General features: G+C 35.7%; 1 long non-coding RNA gene across 2 annotated transcripts in view; it reads left to right on the top strand.

The window, feature by feature from the left end:
• The first annotated feature begins 882 nt into the window (after positions 1 to 882).
• LOC120587562 (uncharacterized) overlaps positions 883 to 24,008 on the top strand; it is a 64,265-nt gene continuing 41,139 nt past the window's right edge. For both annotated transcript variants that reach the window (XR_005649009.1, XR_005649008.1), the window contains exon 1: positions 883 to 1,021. This is a non-coding gene — a long non-coding RNA (uncharacterized LOC120587562). The remainder of the gene's footprint in view (positions 1,022 to 24,008) is intronic.

The following is a 24,008-nucleotide window of genomic DNA, read 5'->3' as shown; positions in this document are numbered from 1 at the left end:
GCTCTTTTCCCAAAACAATCTTATGAGATTGTTTTCTTACATATTCATCTTCGAAAATAATACATCGGCATACCTATTGCTGGAAAATGTCACAAATGAGCAAGATTATGAAAAGCAGAGTTAGTATTTGCTGTTTTGTTTGGGAGCTTCTATAAGAAATAGCCATACATCCCTGTTTCTACCCTCTTGTTGGGAATGTTTTTGAGGAAGTTACAAACCACATCACTCCATATCCTTAACAAAAAGGAAAAGAGAAAATTCTCTCATATCTGAGTGCAACAAAAGATTCTCTTCCCTTGAGATACAGCATGTCGTTTCTTTACAGACAGTATGAATCACACCTTCCTCTTTTGCTTTAGCTGCAGCAAGTGCAGAGCTCAATTTGCAGACTGACTTCAGTTACTCTGTAGGGATCTATGGCTATTTCGTATTTTAACGTTTCTTTTGTATTGTTTTCCTAGTCTAGCTATATATTCTCTTGTCTGCATTTAGTTTTGTTTGTTTGTTTGTTTTATTGTACTTTTAAAGAAAGTCTCAAGCAGCCCAGGGTGGAGTGAATTAGAATATAAATATATGATTAGTTTTAGAGATAGCATTCTCTACTGGTGTGATGGTTAATTTTATGTTTCAACTTGACTGGGCTAACGGATGCCCGGACAGCTTGTAAAACATTAATTTTGGGTGTGTCTGTGAGAGTGTTTCTGGAAGAGATTAACATTTGATTTAATAGATTAATATTTGATCTAATAGATTAACATGTGATCTAATAGAGTAAAAATATGCACCCTCACCAGTGGGGGTGGGCATCATCCAATCCGTTGAGGGCAGAGGAAAGACAGATTATCTCATCTTGAGCTGGGATGTACATCTTTGCCCGCCCTCAGACACCAGAGCTCTTAGTTCTCAGGCAAGAGCCTCCCAATTCTCAGGATTTCTGCCTTGGATTGAGTGATACCCCTCAGCTGTCCTGATTCTCCTGCTTGCAAGTGGCAGATTGAGAGTCTTCTTGGCCTCCGTAACAGTGTGAGCTAATTCCAATAATAATTCTCCTCTTATGTATATCTGTGTATATCTTATTGTTTCTGTTTCTCTGCAAAATCCTGACTCATACAAATGGCAAAAGCATTGCATTTTGAGTCAAAAGACCTGTTTTCAAGTTTCTGCTTGAAACTAGTCCTTTTACTAGTTTGTGACCTTGTTCATATCATTTAACCTATTTTTCTCTTTATCTGTCAAACAGGAGAGGATGGTATTAACAACTACTGAACTCACAATATCACTGTATTATATGAGCTATTGATATATGTTAAAGCACTTTGCAAATTATAAAAATCTATGCAAATTAAAGTGTTCTTAGTCTAACATCATGTAATGCTGGACAAAGTTCTTTTGTAAATGAAAGAATCAACTAAACTAATTCAAAACCAGTGAGAGTAGAAGATGGCTTTTAGCAATAGCTTCATTGTTACCTGTGCTTAGGCTAAACAACCTACAGACCATCTGAAGATGAGACATTCAGGGATGGGTGATCTTTCTTCTGGGTCAAGACTGGCCCTTACTTCTGAGGCCCCTACTACTCATTCCAGCATGTTAATCTCATCATCTCCCTAGATATGGTAAGCACAACCAGGTGGTCTACATAGCAAAGGATCCAGCCCAAAAATGAGGTAGGAGCTATCCTTTTCTAAAACACAATTCTGACATTTTATTTCCTTGCTTAAAAACCTTCAAAGGCTGGCTTCCCAGAAGTTCTAAAATAATGTCCAATTTCTTTATCAAATCATTTAGGACCTTGTCCCTCTAGCTCTCTTTCCAGCCTTACCTCCCATTTTTGCTAATCTAGATAGCTTGAGCTTTTATCATTCTAACTCTCATATGCACATAGCTTTGTGTACCTTTGGACCTTTGCACATGCTATTCTCTCTCCCTGGAATGACGTTTCTCCTCATTTCCTCACCTCATTCACTTATATCCGTCTTTCATTAGGACCTCCCATGACTCCCTTGGGTATAAGGACATATCCCTTCTCTACACAAACTATGAAAACAAAACTCTGTTACAGCAGATCTCTCACTAGACCAAGCTCTTGAAAATAGGGTCTGAATTTTGTTTATCTTTGTATTCCAAACACCTAGTTGTTGCTCAATTAAAATCTGTTAAATGAAGATCTTGCAAACATTGCTTATGGACCAGCAAAAGAGGTCAGTTATTAGCCAACCAGGAAGTAGAGACAGGATTGGAAACCTGAGAGAGATGAGAGGACCCCGTATGGTTGAAAGACAAGAAGGAAAGAGCTAAACAGGGCTTGCAGAGTGGGAAACTCCAAGGAGGGCAGGCTGCTCAGGTACGTGGGACAGCTTACTACAGTTATTCTGGCTCTGAAATTTGCCAGGATTAGTTTCATGTTAATATTTTGGGGGTTTCTGTTGAATTCTAAGCCTGACAGATCACAGAGGCCTAATCAGGGTCACTATGTATAGTTGCGGCTGACATACCTTGATGAATGAATAGAAGTTGAAACCTAGCCTGCCCTCCGCTTGTCTAAGTCATTCACCTTAGAGCTTCTGCATCTGCCCCTAGGGGGTGCTTTTATCCAGTTGACACAGAGGCATAGGTTGGCTTTATGCCCATCCTGCCTCATTTGTGTTAAAGAACTCATCTACCTTCGGACAGTGTTTGAAGGTCAAGAAACTCATTTTAGGAGGGGTTCAGCGAACAAGGGGAGCCTAGAAAGGATAAGAAGTTGAGCCAAAAGCTTAGGATTTGACCTTATGACTGTGTTTTTGTCTCCAAAAGCTACTTCAAGCAGGAGCTACAGGGATCCTGTGTAAATTGACTAGCTGCTCTGTGAAACCCTCCCAGCCTCACTTCCAGGTTCAGGGGCCCTGGCCCTAGTTTCTCCATCAATATTCAGTCTGAGGTGGTTTCCTCACTTTTAAGCTCATGGTGTGGGGACATCACGTACACCTTTGTACCTTTGGTCATTTTGATATGACCTCTGAAAACGATGCACTGTATGCTCCTAACAAGCTTAGGAGGCAGTGTGTCTATTGACTAGTTTAAAAATAGGTTGTATATTCAATTAAATCTCTGCCATTTACCAACTATTAAATTCCGACGTATGTCTTAACCTTTTTGTGCTGAAAAAAAAATACAAGAGAAAGAAAAAAGCAATACCTCTCCATGGCAGACATAAAAATGTGCCTTTCAGAACTCGAACTGCAGGAGGCAAAATTGACCTAAGCTCCCAGATATTGCTCTCTGAAGTTGATCACCACCTTCACATCGAAGCCACACTACACATGGGCTTCTCCCAGCCAATGACTAAGTGTGTAGGACATGGTCGATGTAGGTCTAATACAAAACATAGAAGATGTGGGTCTCGTTTGATGGGCAAATGTGGCATAGGAAATAGCTGACAGATTTTCCATACTTTCCTTAGAACTGCACAACAATCTAAAATGCTTTGACCCAAACTTTTTTCCTTTCTTGTCTTCTTCACTCAGTGTCATACATGCTCTCCGAGTCTCCCCCAATTCCCTTCAATCTCTCACAGACATTTCCCCTAATAAATTTTTTCTGTTTTAATTTTGTCTTGGTATCTTCTTCTTGGAGGCTCTAGACTAACACACTATTTCTGTGATAATTAAATGATCTAATATATACAAAGACTCTTGCAGTTTCTAGGACATAGTATATAATCTCTGGCCTTACCTGCATGCCATTCACCTGCCACCATCTTTTCTTATTCCTTATAATGGTAGTTGCCCAATTCTTATTTCTGGCTTTTTCACCATCTGGAACAAAACCTTCTGTTGCAGACACTACAGCTTCAGTATCCATTCTCCCATTCTTCTTCTTAGAAGCAGAGCTTCCCACCCCTCTGAGTTTTAGCAAAACGCATGGCCATCCAATTGAAGACTGCATTTTCTAGCCTCCCTTGCAGTTAGTGGTGATGAAATAGTAACTCAGTTCTTGCCAGTGAAATTGTAAACAGAAATGATGTGTGTAATTTTACTATCAACTCCTTAATGATTACTTGCTCTTTTTTCCCTTTATAGCTGACAGAATGTATAGGCATTGGTGAGATAGCCTCAACCACACAAGTATGGAAAATATTATAATGAAAGCATAGCAATGAGATAAACAGAATATGAGTCTCTGGTTGATCTTAAGAAGCAAAACTGCCTATCTTAGACCTCCCACCTATCTCTGTTTTTTTTTTGTCTGAAAAGAACACGAATTATCTTTTTGAGTCATTGTATTTTGGGAATTCTTTGTTATAGCAGCTTAGCCAGTATGTTATAGACCATCTGTCAGATCTATTCCTATATTCCCTCTGCCATGGTTGACCCAAGAGTAGTTGACAGTGCTGTCCCCTTAATCCATTAGTGCTTACTCCTCAATATGGCATTTAATTACATTTGATGACTTTGAAGGACAGCAAAACTAGTTCCCTTTGGGCAAAGGATTATCTTAAGTTATAGCTAATAGCTTAAAATGGCACTAAGTGGTACCCTATATTTGGGCAAGGCCATCTGGTCATTTGTAGATAAACATAATAATAAACATCCGGGCAGATTTCCACCTATGGGCTTAACACAGACATGTTCCAAATTATATACTATAAAATTTACTAGCCTTCACTAAAACTCAAGCCACAAACTGTCCTTTTCTTGCATTGCAATAATGAGTTGTTACTCAGATAATATAATATAACCAAAGTGACTCTGACTACAAACAAAGCTCTAAAACCACAGTGCCCAGATTCTAGTCAAGGTCAAGATCCAATTTTAGTTCTGAGGAGAGATTCTGAGCATACACATCAGTAACAGCCCTATGACTCTGCCCAGACATGTACGATGCCAATGAATTTGTTTAAAACTGAACCATTACAGTTGGATGAAATCATGTTTTTACTATAGGAACATTTACCTTCTCTGAGTGTGATTGATAAGTCATGAAAGCAAATTGAGGAAATAATGAAATAACTTCCCTTGCAATTGTAGTGTTTACTTCCATTTCCTGCTTCCTTTTCTCTAAAGGTTTGTGGCTAGACTTGATAGACTTTAAGAAATCTTTATCACTGAAAGTATTACAATCATGTTCTATTCAAAGTAGATTAATAATGAAGCTTAAACTAAGGCATGTCCAGCAAAGTTCTGAATTTTATCATGAAGACTATCTGATATTTATTTGTGTAGCAATTAATTTTAAAATTTGGTAACTTAAGCAACATACTTCACATGCCCATTGAGTTATCCAATAATGCCCCTTTAGACCTGTGGTAGCATTGCCGACAATTCTCCATTTTCATTTAAATCCTCTCAAAATCCTAATTTATTTAAAAAGAACATGTCCTTGTAATAAACAAATCACCAGACAGAGAGACCTTGAATGCCCTTATCAACCATGCTTTGGCTACTTAATATATAAAACAGAGATAGACCACATGATTGGCCAGTCGCTTACCTGAAAGACTATTGCAAAAAGACAATAATGGTGGAATAATGAAGGAATACTAGTGACGTATCTTGAGTTACTGTGAATGAAGCTTCTATGTGCAAATCACCATAGCTTTATTTTTTTTTCTTAATTTATTATTATTATTATTATTATTTTCAATTGGAGTTGACATTCAATATTATTTTATGTTAGTTTCAGGTGAAAAGCATAGTGGTTAGACATTTATATAATTTATGAAATGATTTCCCTGATTAGTCTAGTACCTATCTGGCACTATGCATAATTATTACAATATTGTTGACTACCCTATGCTGTACTTTACATCCCTATGAATGTTTTGTAACTACCAATTTGTACTTCTTAATCTCTTCAACTTTTATACCTAACCCCCCAACCTGCCCTCCCATCTTGCAACCATCAGTTTGTTCTCTGTATCTAAGAGTCTGTTTTCATTTTCTTTGTTCATTTTGTTTCTTAGATAGTGCATATAAGTGAAATCACATGGTATTTGTCTTTCTCTGTCTGATTTATTTCACTCAACATAAATACACTCTAGGTCCATTTACGTCATTGCAAATGGTAAAATTTCTTTTTTTTTTTTATGTCTGGGTAATATGCCATTGTATATATGTATCAACTTCCTTTATCCAATCGTCTGTTGATGGCCACTTAGGCTACTTCCATATCTTATAGCACTATTGTAAGTAGTACTACAGTGAACATTGGAGTGCATATGTCTTTTCGAATTAGTGTTTTGGTTTTCTTTGGATAAATACCTAAAAGTGCAATTGCTGGGTCATACATTTGTTCTATTTTAAATTTTATGAGGAACCTCCAAACTGTTTTCCAATTTGCTATCCCACCAATAGTGTACGAGGGTACCCTTTTCTCTACATCCTCACCAACACTTGTTGTTTTTTGATTTATTGATGATAGTCATCTGACAGGTGTGGGGTGATATCTCATTGTGGTTTTAATTTGCATTTCTCTGTTATTTAGTGACCTTGAGCATCTTTTCATAGGTCTATTGGCCATCTGTATTTCTTCTTTGGAGAAATACCTTTTCAGGTCTTCTGTCCATTTTTTAATTGAATTGTTTGTGGTTTTTTTGTGTTGGGTTGTATAAGTTCTTTATAAATTTTGGATATTAACTGCTCGTCAGATGTATCATTAGCAAATATCTTCTCCTATTCAGTAAGTTGCCTTTCCATTTGTTGATGATTTCCTTTGCTGTGCAAAAACTTTTTAGTTCAGTGTAGTCTCCTTCATTTTTTCTTTTGTTTCCCTTGCCCAGGGAGATATATCAGAAAAAAATATTACTAAGAGCAATGTCAAGAAAGTTTGCTGCCTATGTTTTCTTCTAGGAGTTTTATATTTCAGGTCTTACATTTAAATCTTTAATCCATTTTGAGTTTATTCTTGTGTATAATGTAAGAAGGTGGTCCAGTTTTATTTTTTGCATGTATCTATCTGTCCAGTTTTCCAAAAACTATTTGTTGAAGAGACTGTCTTTATCCCATTGTATGTTCTTGCCTCCTTTGTCATAGATTAAATGATCATATAGGCATAGATTTATTTCTGGGCTCCTTCTTCTGTTCCATTGATCTATGTATCTGTTTTTATGCCAGTGCCATGCTGTTTTGTTTACTATAGCCTTCTAGTATAGTTTGGTATCAGATAACATGATACTTCCAACTTCATTCTTCTTTCTCAAGATTGCCATGGTTATTCAGGATCTTTTATGATTTCATATAAACTTTAGGGTTATTTGTTCTAGTTCTCTGAAAATGCCATTGGTATTTCGATAGGGATTGCATTGAATCTATACATTGCTTCAGGTAGTATGGCCATTTTAACGATGTTGATTCTTCCTGTCCGTTAGCACAGTACATGTTTCCATTTATTTGTATCTTCTTGAATTTCTTTCTTCAATGACATAATTTTGCAATTACAGGTTTCTTACCTCCTTGGTTAAATTTATTCCTAGGAATTTTTTTGATGTGATTGTAAATGGGATTGTTTTCTTAATTTCTCTTTCTGATAATTCATTATTGGTGTATAGAAATGCAACCGATTTCTGAATATTAATTTTATATCCTGCTACTTTCCTGAATTCATTTATCAGTTCTAACAGTTTTTTTGGTGAAATCTTTTGGGTTCTATGTAGTATCATGTCATCTACAAATAATGACAGTTTTACTTCTTTCTTTCCAATTCAGATGCCTTTTATTTCTTTTTCTTGTCTGATTACTGTGGCTAGGATTTCCAATACTATGTTGAATAAAAGTAGTGAGAGTGGACATCCTTATCTTGTTCTTCATCTTAAGGAAAATACTTTAGCTTTTCCCTGTTGAGTATGATGTTAGCTGTAGGTTTATCATATAAGGCCTTTATTATGTGGAGTTTCCCTCTATTCCCACTTTGCTAAGAGGTTTTTTTTAATCATAAATGGATGCTGGATTTTGTGTCAAATGCCTTTTTCTGCATCTATTGATATGATCATATGATTTCTGTCTTTCGATTTGTTACTGTGGTGTATTATATGAATTAATTTGTGCATATTGAACCCACCTTGCATCCCAAGAATAAATCCAACCTCATCATGGTATATGATTTTTTTTAATGTGTTGTTGAGTTTGGCATGCTAATATTTTGTTGAAGATTTTTGTATCAGTGTACATCAAGAATATTTGCCTATAAATTTTTTTTTGTACTGTCTTTGGTTTTAGAATCATGATAATGGTGGCATCTTAGAATGAGTTTGGGAGCCTTTCCTTCTCTTGATATTTTTGGAATAGTTTGAGAAGAATAGGTGTTAATTCTTTTTTGAATGTTTGGTAAAATTCACATGTGAAGCCTTTTGGTCCAGACTTTTGTTTTGGGGGAGTTTTTTGATTACTAATTCTATTTTATTAGTAGTATTTGGTCATTTCAGATTTTTTGTTTCTTCTCGACTCAGTCCTTGAAGATCATATGTTTCTAAGAATCTATCCATTTATTTCAGATTGTCCAATTTGTTGGAATATAATTGCTCATAGTGTTTTTTTATAAATCTTTGTATTTCTGTGAAGTCAGTTTTCTCTTTCACTTTTGATTTTCTTTATTTTGGTCCTCACTCTTTTTTCTTGATGAATCTGGTTAAAGGTTTATAAGCTTTGTTTAAAACACCAGCTCTTGGTTTCTTTTATCTTTTTTAGTGTGTGTTTTTTTAGACTATTTTATTTATTTCTGCTCTGACTTTTATTATTTCCTCCCTTCTACTCACTGTGAGCTTTGCTGTTCTTTTTCTACTTCCTTTAAGTGTAAGGTTAGATTGTTTATTTGAAATTTTTCTTATTTTTTGAGGTAGGCCAGTATTGCTATGAATTTCCCCCTTCTGACTGCTTTTACTATGTCCCATAGATTTTGGGTCATGTGTTTTCATTTTCATTTGTCTCAAGCTATCTTTTGATTTCTTCCTTGATCTCTCTTATTGTTTAGTAGCATGTTATTTAGCCTCCATGTGTTTGTGTATCTTTCAGTTTTTTTTTTTTTCTTATAATTGTTTCTAGTTTCAAACCATTGTAGTCGGAGAAGATGCTTGATATGATTTCAGTCTTCTTAAATTCACCGAGACTTGTTTTGTGGCCTAACATGTCTATCTTGGAAAATAGTCTATGTGCACTTGAGAAAAATGTGTATTATATTGCTTTGGGGTGAAATGCTCTAAAATATCAATTAAACCTATCTGGTCTAGTGTATCATTTAAAGTCACTGTTTCTTTGTTGATTTTCTGTCTGGAAGATCTATCCCTTTGTGTCAATGGGATGTTAACATAGCTTTACTTCTTTAACTGAAACACATAGGCCATGAATGTGAGATAATGGTAGAAGCCTTATAGTTCTAGTAGATGATTTTTGTTTTATCTCAATAACTAAAATGAAAGCAGTGAATGGATTGAATTTGTTTTGTGACTGGCCTGCAAACATGAAAGGCTGAGGCAGACCAGATCTTTATCAGTTTTCTTTATCAGATGCACAGACCAGGACCAAATGGGCTTCATGCTGCCCTAGCATATTTTAAACTCCCACCTCATCTGCCATCCAGTATAGCACCTGGGTCTCTTTTGGCACCAGTGTGGTTCATATTTCTTTGGCCCAATGAATATCTGCTTTTTGAATTATCTTTCCCCAGATGTAGTTTCCATCCAGCCAAATTTAACCTTGTTTTATTATTTCCTGCCCCTCATTTCTAACCTCTTTAGGGACACTGTGATCTGCTGGGTGTTGACAATGTTGCCTAATTTAGAAGCATCTGTGATTTGCATCAATAAGAGAATCTTTCTTTTTAATTTATTAATAAAGATACCGAGAAATAATATTTCTATGCTCCGTATTTAGAAACACTGGTAGTTCTCACAGACTGTTTCATTTACTAAATCTCAGCCTATTTCCAAACCACATTCTTCTCCAGTCCAATTTTACTTTGGTGCCAAGCAAAATATTGAAACACTAGTTTTGTGGTAAGTGATTTGCTCATCTCCAAGCACATGTAACTTTGCCTTCCTTGGCTGGTGTTTGGGAGAGCAATACTACTGAAGTGACTTTGTGTCCATCTGGCACTGCCAGTTCTTCACATGTGGCTTGTGATTCCATTTTCCTCCTGAATTTTACAATGCTTTTCCTTTGATATTTTGGGAGTATTCTCTAAATAGAATATGAACCTAGAATATCTATTGTTTTCTTGTCTCTTGGCATTGTCCAATGCCCAGAATTCACTAGAAAGAACAAATGTTCACTTAACACATTTGTTAATAATTTATTGGGCATGTAAGAAATGTTGGGCTCTTTCTGGAACCCATTTATAATGATATATATTCTCTAGATAAATTCTCAATGGACTTTCTTCCTGAGATTTACCTTGATATTTTTTCTTCCTTGACCCCATTATCATTGTCAACACCTGAATCAGGCCACTTGATCTGATTAGGACAATACTCTCCTAATTGGTCCCTGCTTCCAGCATTGCCCCTTTTCAACCCATTCTCTACACTGTCAACATTGATTAAATCACCACCCTATTTAATTCATCTGTACTTCTGCAATTACCCTCAGAATTAAATCCGAATACTTTAACACTTCCTAAAGGGCCCTTGTTTGATTCTCCAGTCTATGGATTGTCTTTTTCTTCCTCACGTACTAAGCTCCAGTCATGGTTAATAGCTTGTGGTTACCTGAATGTGCCCTGATCTCTCTCACCTTCTGGCCTGTGTAATGATAATCCTTCCACCTAGAATAATCTGATGTCTTCCCAATGCACTCTTTTACCTCTCTTCCATCTGCCTCTTTTGTATTATTATGGTTTCCATCCTCCTGGTTTTAATGCGTGTGTCATTTCCTCCAGGAGCTTTAAGAAAGAGTCGCCAAGACTAGATTTGGTGACTGGACTCCCATCTCATCATGAGCTAAAAACCTTACTACAGAATTTTGGCCAAAAGCCTTACTATAGAATTTTGGCCCTGTTTTCTAATGGTCTGTTCCCATGTAAGCTAAAAATTCTTTGAGTGCAAGATCTGTTCGCTATACAACACCCAGCCTTTAGCAAGAAATTAACACTTAGGTGCTTAACAAATACTAGATTCTTTATTTGTAACTTACATGGAAATGTTATGTAAATCAGAATTACCTCATTTTATTAAAATTGTTGCACTGGGCTTACTTTCTGTTCTTTATTTCATTTGGGCAGTTTTTACACTGTGGCTTTTTCTTTTTCTTTCCCCCTGCCCGCCCTTGGTTAAGGCTGTCTGTCTCTCCCAGATGTCTGTAGATGTTCTTTTTCTGTAAGCAGAAAAGCTAACATGAGTCAGAGACATAAGACCTACTACATGGAGGTCTGACTCTTAAAATTTATACTGCCACTCTCCCTAATGCAGAAGGACCACTAAGTTTTAAGTCACTGATGAACTTTCAACTTGTTTGTTTTCTGCTTGAGTGCATTAAAAATAAATTCCACAGGAAATAGAAGTTGGTACATAATCCTGGGTGACTTCCTGCTTATGACAAGAGATGCTGAAATGAAAGGGGTGTGACTTTGTGGTTGAGGGATTCTCCTAAATATATGGGGTCAGAATGAAAGAAAAATGTGGCATCTGTGGCTGAGGATAGGCATACTTGACTTTCTCTTGGGTAGGAGAGGAAAGAAAGAAAAAAAAAAAGATTTTCTAATTTCAGTTTGGTCAAATTTTCTTTTCCTCATTTTACTGGCCAGTACGAAACTTAGGAATGAGTTTCGTGCCCGTATTTTTCATTTTGCCCTCTTTGTTTACAAGGAGAAGATTCTCTCTCTAGAGTCTTTGCCTAACCCCTCAGCTTATCTTCACCTTACCTTCTCTCACCACAGTGCCTCTGAATAGGAGATAAATGCCTTCTTACTCTTCTAATCCCTTTGGTTGGCATGTTTTTGGTCATCCATTATATCTGTCTGGAATGCTTCAATCGCAGCTACACATTCTTGTTTGGCTCTATTTCCAGGAGGTTTCTGTCTTGTTACTTTATTTTTCATCTTCTCTCCCTTTACCCATGAACCTTTATTAGGCCTTTGTGAAGCCAACTGAGAGAGCAGGGAACATACATTATAATTCATAATGTATGAATTATGGAAAAAAATCAGCTGCATTTTGATGAGAAGGATCATTTCTCAAGGCTTGTGGGAAGCACAGCTACTGCAGCCCCCTCCGTCTGCGGGGTTGGAAAGCCCCAGCTAGCACTTGTCTGTTCTCACCTCGCCTTAGCAGTCAGGTCACATAGGCGGCCTGGCACCAATTGCTAGCCATATCTCACCCTCACTATGGCAGGAGGCGATCAATAGATGAATTAATCACACTTTGGGGAGCTCACACCCCAGAAAGGAGAGAAAATGAGTTTTGGAGGAGGAAGTCGTTTGCCAACATGTTCTGCCTGGAGTTTGCAGCCTGGTGCACATAATGCAAGGCCACAAAGAAACCCACTAAGCCCAGAAGGATGACCACGACCAGGTGAGAGCAAAATGAGAGCTTCTAGAAATTTACCATCAGCTTGATCTCAGCTGATCAGCAATAATCTTGCTCTGGCTCAAGGCCTTACAAATACGTGTAATAAGACATAAGTGATCTGGTGAATAAGGTTATGCTTTTTTATGAGACTGATCTCCAAATATGCATACTTTTCAATATGAAAGAAAACCTGTGTGTGTGTGTGTGTGTGCAACCTGTGTGTGTTTGTGTGGTGTGTGTGCACGTGTGTGCATTTTAAGTGTATTTCTAAAGACTCCAAAATTGGAGGGGGTGCAGAGTTTTTGTTTGTTTGTATAGTTTATTTATTTGTAACTGGGAGATTTTCAGAGAAGAACTCTAGCCATTAAAAATCAGCTCCTGAATTCTTATTTGGGGTAGGGGTGGGTCGGGGCAGAACCCTGAGTATTGAATAAGAGACCCAGATGTTGCCAAAACCCAAGAATCCAAGATCTACTCAAATAGAAACTATCGTATGTGCAAAGAACACTACATTTAAGATCAAAAGATTTAGGTTTGAGTCATCCCTCAGACACTGACTAAAGGAAAACAACTAAATCTCTGTGCTTCTCAGTTTTCTCATCTCTGTAACGGATTGAACCTGTCCTATGAGGTTATTGAAAGGAGCAGAAAAGATAATGCAGATGGAAATGTTTCATAAACTGAAGTGGGCTCTGCAAATGTAAGCATTATTATAAAGGAATGTGCTCAGAAAGGACAAAGGGGAAGAAAAGACTGCATATTGGGACTATCGTCCCTTACCTGGTCCTCTAACATGGTTATTCGAGGTAAAGGGACAGTCATAAAAAATGATGTTACTTTGAATTTAGAAAATCAACAAAAAACTATTGATTTTTCTCTCCTGAGTAAAGCCATTTCTTTTTACCAACACTTAGCCTCAAAATCCATTCTGGTTCAAGAAGCCTCAGGTCTCTGCTCCTTACTATTCTACCCCCCACTCTAGATAGAATCATCATCATTTACAAAATGGTTTGATTAATGTTTGATTAAGGAGTTCTGACCTTTTGGGAATTAGCATCATAATTATAGGGCTGTGCATCATTCCCCAGCCACTCTGCTGGCCCCCTGGCTGAGACCTCTCTTCACTGGCAGTGAGTGACAGGCATTGAGGAGCAGAGTTCCCCTAATACCATAATCACCAGGTACCACTTAAGTGAAGCTCATATTTTTGCTCCTGAGTGGAGAGCAAACGAAGCTGCCTTTTAGGGCTCTGAGTCCTTTTCTGTGTGTTCCAATTCTACTTTTAACAGCTTTGTTAATTCAATCATCACCTCCATCCAAATAATAGCCAGTGGGGGCTGGGAGGAGGGTAGGAGGCAGTTTTGGGGCTGAGTCAAATCTTCATCACACTTCCCTGAAATGGCTCGTGCTGGGAGAGAGGACCAGCTGGGTGAGTTGGCTGAGCTGCTGGGCTGCAGGACGGGCAGCAGGTGTTCCCTATAACAGCAACACACTTGAACCAGGCGTTACATGAAATGTGGAGAAGGGGCCTTCCTCTCCTTTGTAAGCGCGGCTACCTTTGGCCTCTAGAGTTTTCAAAAGAGTGTGGGAAATGAGTCAGAATCTGAGAATTAGCCTGTTTGGTGGGAATCGTCATGTCTCACTGCTCTGTTTTATTCCATTGGTGAGACATGACAAAGGAGAAAAAAAGCCCCAAGAGCTGGGCCAGCCTCCTCATCCACTTACGGGAACCCACTAAATAATGATGCTTGCTTGGCTCTTGCTCTCAGAAGCAACCTGAAGAAAATTACTGTTCAGTTACTATAAGTCTAGTTCACCATTTACCCCAAGTATGTGGGATGCAAATAGGAGTCACATGAGACGACAGTTCAGGGAATAAGTCCTGGAAATTCTAGATTAAACAAATTTAAACAGGTTGCTTCACTGCAGGACTTCTCAGAACCTTTAACTTCCTCAATTTGCCTCATCAATCTCTAGAGGGAAGAATGAAGCATGTCCTAAACTTGGCTGACCCACAAAACTCTTTTACATAAAGTACCATTTAGGAAATGGTGGTCTATCCCAGTCTGAATGTTTTTCTTAAGAATTCAGATTTTCTTCACCGTCTTGTCTACAGTTCAAACTCTGTCGCTTTCGTGTGTGTGTGTGTGTGTGTGCATGTGTGTGTTTAATGTAAGTACGTTTCAAAGCATCGTAAGTAAATGTAACAACAAAACATTCCAATGACCACAATTTCTTTAATTTATTCCATGTAGAAGCACCCCATGACTAATCAATCCTGACCTCCTTCTACGGTTGTTTATTACTCCTCTATATAACTGCTCTTGGAAAATAAAGATGGCAGGAAAGAAATCTTCTGGAATACAAAATGTCATGGGCCTTTTCTTGAACTCTAAGTTCTCCTGAGGGAAGAACAATGTAGTATAATGAGCTCTTAATGATGGTAGATACTTGTAGAGGTGAGGAGTAAGGTAGAGATAATGATATGTCAGTTACAAAATATCCACAAAAGGAAGCAAATGGAGGCAAAAATATTTTCCCTCTATCTAGAACATTCCCATTTTCATCTTTAGTATCTAAACCATCTTATAAAGTGAAACTCCTAGGTATTGACCCAAAAGAAATAAAAACTTACATTCACACAAAAACTTGTATGTTAATGTTTACTTACAATTGCCTAAACCTGGAAAACTCCTAATGCTCCTAAGTGGTGAATGGGTAATCAAATTGTCATATATCCATACAATGAACTGCTATTCAGCAATAAAAAGGAATACCCACAAAACCCACAAGAATGGGAATGAATTTCAAATGCATTATGCTAACTAAAAGAAAACAGACTCAAAGACATTCTAGAAAAGATAAAACGATAGCAATAGATAAAAGTTTGGTGTTTGCCAGGGGCTGGAGTCGGGGGATAGGCTGAATACACAGGGGCATAGGGAACTTTTGGGGCTGATGAAAATCTGCTATAAGTTGAATGTGGTGATGGACACATGACTCCATACATTTGTCAGTATTTGTAACTATATACAAAAATGAGTACATCCTACTACACATAAGTTATATCTCATTAAACCTGACCTCAAAAAAGAAGACAACATAAAATGCACACACATATATATAAACCTACGGTTCTCAAAGTGCTTGGTTTCGGGACTCCTTTACACTCTTAAAAATTATTGAGAAACCCAAAGAGTCCATGTTTATGTGAATTATATCTATTACTATTTATCATATTAGAAACTAAAGCTGGGAAAACAATTTAAATACTTACTTATAAATTCAACTAAAATAGGACATAACCTCATTACGCGTTAACATAACCAATATATTTTTATGAAAAATAACTATATCTTCAAAAACAAAAAAATTAGAAGGGTGGCATCATTCTACATTTTTGAAAATATCTCTGATGTCTGACTTAATAGAAAACATTATGATTCTTACATCTGCTTTTGCATTCAATCTGTTGCTATATGTTGTTTTGGTTGAAATTTATGAAGAAAATCCTACTTCACACAAATATGTGTTTGGAAAAGGAAAGTATTTTCATATTTCTGGGATAATCATAGCTATTCTTCTTTGATACTATATCGAAATTCTCGAAGCAGTCATTTTTTAAAATATAATTATGATGTAAAATCTAAAATCATTTCATAAAACTTTTCCTAGTCTGTGACATTAAACCCGTTAGTATATCTTACACTTTGAATGCACCTTTTACTCGTTCATGGTCTTATATCATGATGCTTTGGTCATTTGAAAAAATTGATTATCCAAGTTATGCAGATCTTCCAAATGTTGGCCCATTTCATTATTTTATTTACATATAAATATATATATGTACATGTGATGTATATATATATTGCATTCATTAATATCATCACCTATCTCATCGGGAATTCTTCAACTATTGGCAAGCTTGTCAGGCTTATGGTAGTGAAGATGTTTTGCCAAAATTCTAATTTTCACTTGAAATCTCAAATTTTATTTTTGGCAACAAATACTGTCAGTTATTTTCCTTGAAGTGACACTTCTTTTATTTTCAAGAAAATGTCTGCCAAATATTCAAGCCTGAATAGCTATAGTTTATCTGTTTATCATTATTTCAAGAAAAAAAAATGTGTTCTTTGAAGAAAAAGCAGCTTTTTAAGCTTGCAACTCCATTCCAAACAAGCACTTTTCCTCATGATGCTCTTCATTCCACAGCAAAAATGCTTTTTGTATTCTTCCTACTTTATCACATAACCAATTAAAAAGATCCATACTCAAGAGTTGAGAGTTAATAAAATTATTTTGTTTTTTCATCAAGAACATTCTTAAGTGAAATTGGTAATTTGCTTAAACTGTGAGTGTGTACCAGGAAAGAATACCTATACACCACCCATATGGTTTGGTGCCACTGCAATTTTAACCACAGTATTTTTTTGCATTATCAATACAAAAGTCAGCACAGTGAAAAAGACAAAGACTTGTGTTGTTATAAAAATAGATTTGACCTTGCAGAATTCTTGAAAGGATCTCCAGGACATCCCAGGAGTCTTCTCTGAGAATCACTGACGTAAACCTTTCTCATTTTTATATTCTTTCTTAAATCTCACTATCTCCTTGAAATTTTCTTTTACTCAACCACTCTACAGTTATCATCCTTGCATGTGTATTCCAATACCCCTTGTCTGTTCCACCCTTATGTCTTACATTGTCTACTTTTTACCTGTCCTATATTTCTAGTTACTTTCCAAATGTCTTGAGAGTAAGGAATGTTTCTTTGAATCCTTGTCACACCTCTGGCCCATTAACTAGTAGAATATCTTATATATAACAGACACTATAAAAGTCTTGGTGATTTGTAAATGTTAAAAAGTATGCACAACTAGATAGCTCTACATACAAGGAGTAGATACAATACCAGTGTTAGTCCAATTTAGGAAATAAACATTGCTTAAGGTGTCATCAATTCTGAATATTTTCAGGCTCCTATCACTTGAGCCAAGCCCATGTGAACTCAAATCTTTATCTTCTGGGTATTAAAAGTTTATATTTTCTCCTTAGTCTGCCTTCTCTCTCAGTTTAAGCTAAAGAAGAGACTGTGGTATTATGGAAATAGCCAATGTTTTGGGGTGCAGGAAAAAATGTGGTTTCATATTTTACTTCTACCATTGACCTGACCTTAGCAAGATACTTGAGACCTTTGAGCCTTAAACTATCTCATCTGAAATGAAAACAGGAATAGCTGTCTAGGTCACTTCATAAGGTTGTTAAGGATTAAAGATCACAGCCGAAAGCACTTAGCTCATAGATTTACTCAAGAATGTCAGTTCTATTGGGCCCAAGCTCCACCTGACTTTCCATACTCAGAAGCAGCAGCTGCCTTCTCCTCGCTCCAGATGAATGCCCAGGCCAGCTCCCCTCTTGCTCAATAGCTTTCTCAGAATTCTCCCAATCCTTGTTTGCTCAGGACTCTTCTCCTATTCCCTAGTCATTTTGACCTTGGATTAGCTGAGATCTCTCATTCATTCTAATAAATTCCAATCTTTGCACTTAAGCTCAAGCCATCGTCAGGTATATTACCAGTCACTAAACAAGGGGATAGATGGACCCAAGATGGCAAGTAGACTTCTATCAAAAAAGAGTTTTCTTTCTCTAAGAAAGGGAAGATTTGTTCATTAAAGATAGTTTTCAAGTTTTCAAGGTTCGCAATTATTGTATGTTTTAGTGGTGGAAATTTTTTAGTATATTATTCGTTTTCAAATCTCGACCTAGGCAAGGAGTTGATTTATTTTGTTTTGTTTTTACCCATTCATTTAACTAGTTTTCTTTCAGTGTTTAAAAAAATATCAAATGTGTGCCTAGTACTGGCATTGTTAGGAATAAAAAGAAATTCTCAGTGTGATACAAGTCTAAGCTCGTTACTAAGGTAATAATAGCTTCGGCATCTCATCCACAGCAGTATCTAATATGATCCTATTACATTTAAATGCTAATCCACATCTGGTTGAATTTTGATGCACCTGAGGACTAATGTTGCTGATAGCCATGCAGATAGCCTAGTCGGATATTAAATTCTGAGCAACAGCAGAGCAAAACCCTCTCAACCTCAATATCTCCAAAATGCCCAGAAACACAATTTGCTGGCCAAGCTAGGAAATATCCACAAAAGGAGAAAATTTCTGTAAATATATATACCAGGATGATAAATTTTAAATTAAAAATTAGCATTTAATGAACATTGCTAATCATATTACTTTAAAATTTGGCGCTTTAGAAATTGGACATTGTGTTAAAAAAAAGAGGAGTACACAGTTAAGTTTATTCCACTCTTCGATTCATAGAATATTGTCATCATCACTTGGTGAAAAGCATTTTATTATAATATTTGTATTATTTTTATTCCCTCTGCCCCTTCTGCATTTCTACATTTCTATTTTCTTCCTTCCACTCTACAAGTACCCAATCAAATGTATCTGATATATATCCTTATATATGTATTAAATCTTATAAAATTGTAATGTTGTTTTCCATGTGTATGTATTTTTAATTTATAAAAATAGAATTGTGTTATAAATCATATTCTGTTCCCAAGATTTCTCACTCAACACTGTGTTTTGGTATCAATACATGTTGCTATATACATATTGAGTTTATTCCTTCTACATTTTGCAGAGTTCCAGAGCATGCATCCACATTTGACACATACATTCCCCTACTGAGGGACCCCTAGGTAACTGTCAACTTCTCACAAGAGTTAATGATACACCTATGAACATCCCTGCACATGTTCCTTTATGAATCTTTACAAGAAGGTTTTGAAATAAAGACTACTTTAGAATCATTAGATTATAGGATATACACATATTTTAATTCTCCAGATACCACCAGGTTGCTGTCTATAGTGGCTGTACCCTGTCCCTACAGCCTCACCTACACTTACTATTATTCATATTTTTAGCTTTGCCATGATTGTTGTTATGAAGTGTTTTTATTATTATTATTATTTTGAAGTGAAGTTCTCTGCTTACTAAAGTAATCTGAGTATCTCTTTATATACCAGTAATTTGAGGGCGGAGGTAACCTCCCCTTCTGTGACTTGCCTGTTTATCTTACCTGTTCATTTTTCAATTTGGTTTGCTTGCTTGCTTTTAATAGTTATTTGTAAATTCTGGATATTTATTCCTTGTTTTGATGTTGCAAATAACTTTTCCCAGTCTATTATCTATCTGTCAAATTTTTAAATAGTATCTTTTATTGAACAAAAATATGGTATTTGATGTAATTAAGCCTATACGATTTTTACTTTGTAGCTTGTGCCTTTGAGGTTTGGTCTAAGAAAATTTTTCTACCCCAAAATCATGAATCTATTCTCTTACATTTTTTAGCACTAGACTTTTAGTTTTACCTTTACACTTATATTTTTAATCCATCTGATAAACACCTTTGATTATGGTATAAGGTAGAAATCTAATTTTATTTTCCCTCGTATACTGAACAAGTTGTTTCTATACCATATTCTAAACAAACGTTCTTTTCTCTGTTGCTTTGTGGTGCCATGTTATCAGGTTTCTAGATATACATGCATATATGTATATGTATATTCCCGTAAATTCCTTCTAATGTATTCCACTGATCTATTTGTTCCTACATCCATTACTTACTATGATTTTTACTATGTCTAAATAATATCTAGTAGTATGAGTCACCCTTCTTACTTTCTTTTTACCTTTCACATAGATATTTGTGGTTATTTATTCCTTTATTATAAATGTTAAAGTGAATTTGTCAACTTTCTCAAAATCTGGATAGGAATTTGATTATAATTGCATTGAACTTATTTATAGATTCATTAGCAGAGAATTGACAAGTATGATAAATCATCTCATTCTATACATGATATATCTCTTTTATTCAAATATTTTTAATGGAATTTAACAAATTTCTTTATAAGGTGTTATACATACTTTTATGTTGTTTTCTGAATATCTTACAATACAGGTCGGCAATGGTTTTTTTGTAAAGGATCAGATAATAAACATGCTTGGATTTATGGGCTATATTATCTCTATTGCAATTACTAAATCCTTCAGTTAATGTGTTAAGTTAGTTATTGACAATATGTAAGCAAATGGACATGGCTGTGTTCCTTGAAAACTTTACTTACAAAAATAGGTAGTAAGCCATGAGTATATCCCATGGGCCATAGTTTGCCAAATCCTATTGCTATTGTGAATGGTATTTTTTTAATAATATCATTTTCCAGTTTGTTTTTGTAGAGAGAAAAATTATTGATTTTATTAAATAATTTTATATCCATCAATTTTGCTGAATTCTTAACACCTATAATAAATAGTTTTTTGATTTGATTCTATTGAATTTTCAAAGGAGACAATTATATCATCAGTAAAACATTAAAGTTTTAGCTCTTCTTTTTCAAAAATTTCCTTTTTCTTATCATATAATTAGACAGGACATCCCATGCTATGTTGTTAGTAGTAATGATAATAAATATTTTTATTTCTACCTGACATCAAAACTCCAATGGTATTTTTTACATAAATATAACAAACAATCCTAAAATTTGTATGGAACCATACAAATGGCCCCAAATGGCCAAAGTAATCTTAAGAAAGAAGAGCAAAGCCAGAGGCACCATGCTCCCTGATTTCGAATTATATTGCAATGTTATATTAATTGAAATAGTATGGTATTGGCATAAAACAGACACACAGATCGATAGAGCAGAATAGAGAGCCCAGAAATAAGCTCATGCTTATATGGTCAATTAATTTATGGCAAAGAATCCAAGAATATAGAATAGAAAAAAACAGTCTCTTCAGTAAATGGTGTTGGGAAAATTGGACAGCCACATGCAAAAGAATAAAACTGGACCACTATCTTATACCATAGACAAAAATTAACTCAGAATGGATTAAAGACTTACACATTTGACCTGAAACCATAAAACTCCTAGAAGAAAACACAGGCAATAACCTCCTTGACATAGGTCTTGGTAATGATTTTTCAAATCTGAAACCAAAAGCAAAAATAACAAAAGCAAAAATAAACAAGTGGGACTACATAAAATTAAGATGCGTATAAACAGCAAAGAAAACCATCAACACAATGAAAAGGCAAACTACTAAATGGGAGAAAATATTTGAAAATCACATATTTGATCAAGGGATAATATTCAAAATATATAAAGAACTCACACAACTCAGTAGCAAAAAACAATCCAATTAAAAAATGAGCAGAAGGTCTGAATAGATATTTTTATAAAGAAGACACACAGATGACCAAAGGGTACATGAAAACATGATCTACATTATTAATCACCAGGGAAATGCAAATTAAAACTACAATAAGATATCACCTCATACCCATTAGAATGGCTATTAGCAAAAGACAAGAAATAATAAGTGTTGGTGATGATATGGAGAAAAGGGAACCCTTGTGTACTGTTGCGGAAAATGTAAATTGGTTTGGCCACTATAGAAAACAGTATGGAGGTTCCTAAAAAAAAAATAAAACCACATTATGACCCAGCAATTCCACTTCTGGATACTTATTTGGAAATAAAAAAAGAAAATACTAACTCAAGGTATATGCATCCTCATGTTTATTGCGACATTATTTACGATAGCCAAGATACGGAAACAACCTAAGTGTCTACTGATGGATAAAAAATTTGCGAATATATATATGCGTGTATATATGTATATATGCACATATATATAATGAAATATTATTCAGTCATAAAAAAAGAATGAAATCTTGCCATTTGTGACAACATGGATGGACCTCGAGGCATTATACGAAGTAAAATAAGTCATACAGAGAAAGACAACTATGGTATGATTAATTGCAAGTGCAGGCTATAATTAATTCTACAGTGCAGGTTAAAGGAATGTTCACTTTATAAAATTTTCAAGGAGTTGCTACCCTTAAAGATTTTTGCTCTTTTTTAGTATGTACGTTTTTATTAGCCTGCTCAGACCGTCATGTCAAAATACCACGACTAGGTGACTTAAAAAACAGATATTGTCTCAGAGCTCTAGAGGCTAGAAGTTGAAGGTCAAGCAAGATGTCAGCAGGGTTGGTTTCCGGTGAGGCCTCTCCTTGGCTTGCAAATGATTACCTTTTTTCTGTCTACTCACCAGGCTTTTTCTGTGTTTGTGTGAATTCTTGGGTCTCTTCCTTTTCTTATAAAGATAGCAACCCTATTGGATTAAGGCCCCTTTTACTGCATTTAACCTTAAATACCTTCTCAAAGGCCCTATCTCAAAATATAGTCACATTGAGAGTTAAGGCTTCGACATTATGGAATTGGGGGAGAGAAACAATTCAATCCATAACGATGTTATATTTTGATAAAAAGTTTACTTAAAGCAAAACAAAAGGCAAAAAGACAAAACCAAAAAGGCCCTGAACTCCTGAAAAAAAAATTTGTAACTGCATTTTAAAAAATGACTTTAATGCTGATTCTTCCTAGGTAACGTTTTGTTTCTCTGGCCTTTATTCTTTTTAGGGTGGGCATCTAGCAACCAGTTGCTTGCTCCTTCAGTCTTTTAATAATAAGAACTTTTACATCTCACAGTCAAGGTCCACTTACCATAATTAGCTCTTTAGCTTTCTCACTTCTAATAAGATAATCCACCAGAAGACTGTTTTCTACTCTCTAAACACTGTGTTCAACCACAACACCAAATCTTCCCTCATACAAGTCCTTTTGAAAGACTGCCCTCTTCTATTCACTCCTTTTGATTGAATTCCACTTATTCTTCAAGTCCATGTCCTAGATCATTACCATGTCCTGGATGCTCTTCCTGAGCCTGATTTTTCTCACCTCAAGCGATCACTGCACTCTGACTTCTGTAGCATGTAATTCATAGACAGACATACCTGAGATGTTTGTTGCAGGTTTGGTTCCAGACTACTGCGAAAGAGCGAGTATTGCAATAAAGTGAGTGGTAATAATCTTGATGGTGGAGGGTCTTGCCTTCAGTTTGTAAAAAACACATCTGTAGAGTGCAATAAAGCAAAGCACAATAAAATGAGGTATGCCTGTAACGTACATTTTAACATTTAATCATACATCGTCTTATTCTGCTAGTTAGAGGGCTTCCTATAGGAATAAGATTTTAAGCTACTTTGATCCAGGGCTCAAATAGCCCAAATATCCTAGAAAAGTGCTAAGCATAAAACATATCCAATTAATTCAAATTCAAACTTAACTTTCTCATTCTCTTTAGCCCTTCTCTCTCTAATATTTCCAGGAGAAAGCCCAATATGTGTTGAGAAAGAAGTAAACCTAGCATTTAGGCACCCAACCTTTTCCAAGCTTCTGAAACCCATTTTACCTTCAGCTCATAGCACTAGACTAACTTCCATATCCTCCTGATTCTATTTTCAGGTTTATTTGATCCCATTCTAATAGCTAGATGGAAGCAGATTTCAAATGGATAATATTTTCCTCATACTTCTCTTTAATCTAATGTCAAGGTTTCCGTTAACATTTTGGACTTCTCAAAATTGT

The sequence above is a fragment of the Pteropus medius genome, unplaced genomic scaffold (genome assembly GCF_902729225.1).
Source record: "Pteropus medius unplaced genomic scaffold, Ma_sr-lr_union100, whole genome shotgun sequence".
NCBI lineage: Eukaryota > Metazoa > Chordata > Mammalia > Chiroptera > Pteropodidae > Pteropus > Pteropus medius.
This window is presented reverse-complemented; position numbering and strand designations above follow the sequence as displayed.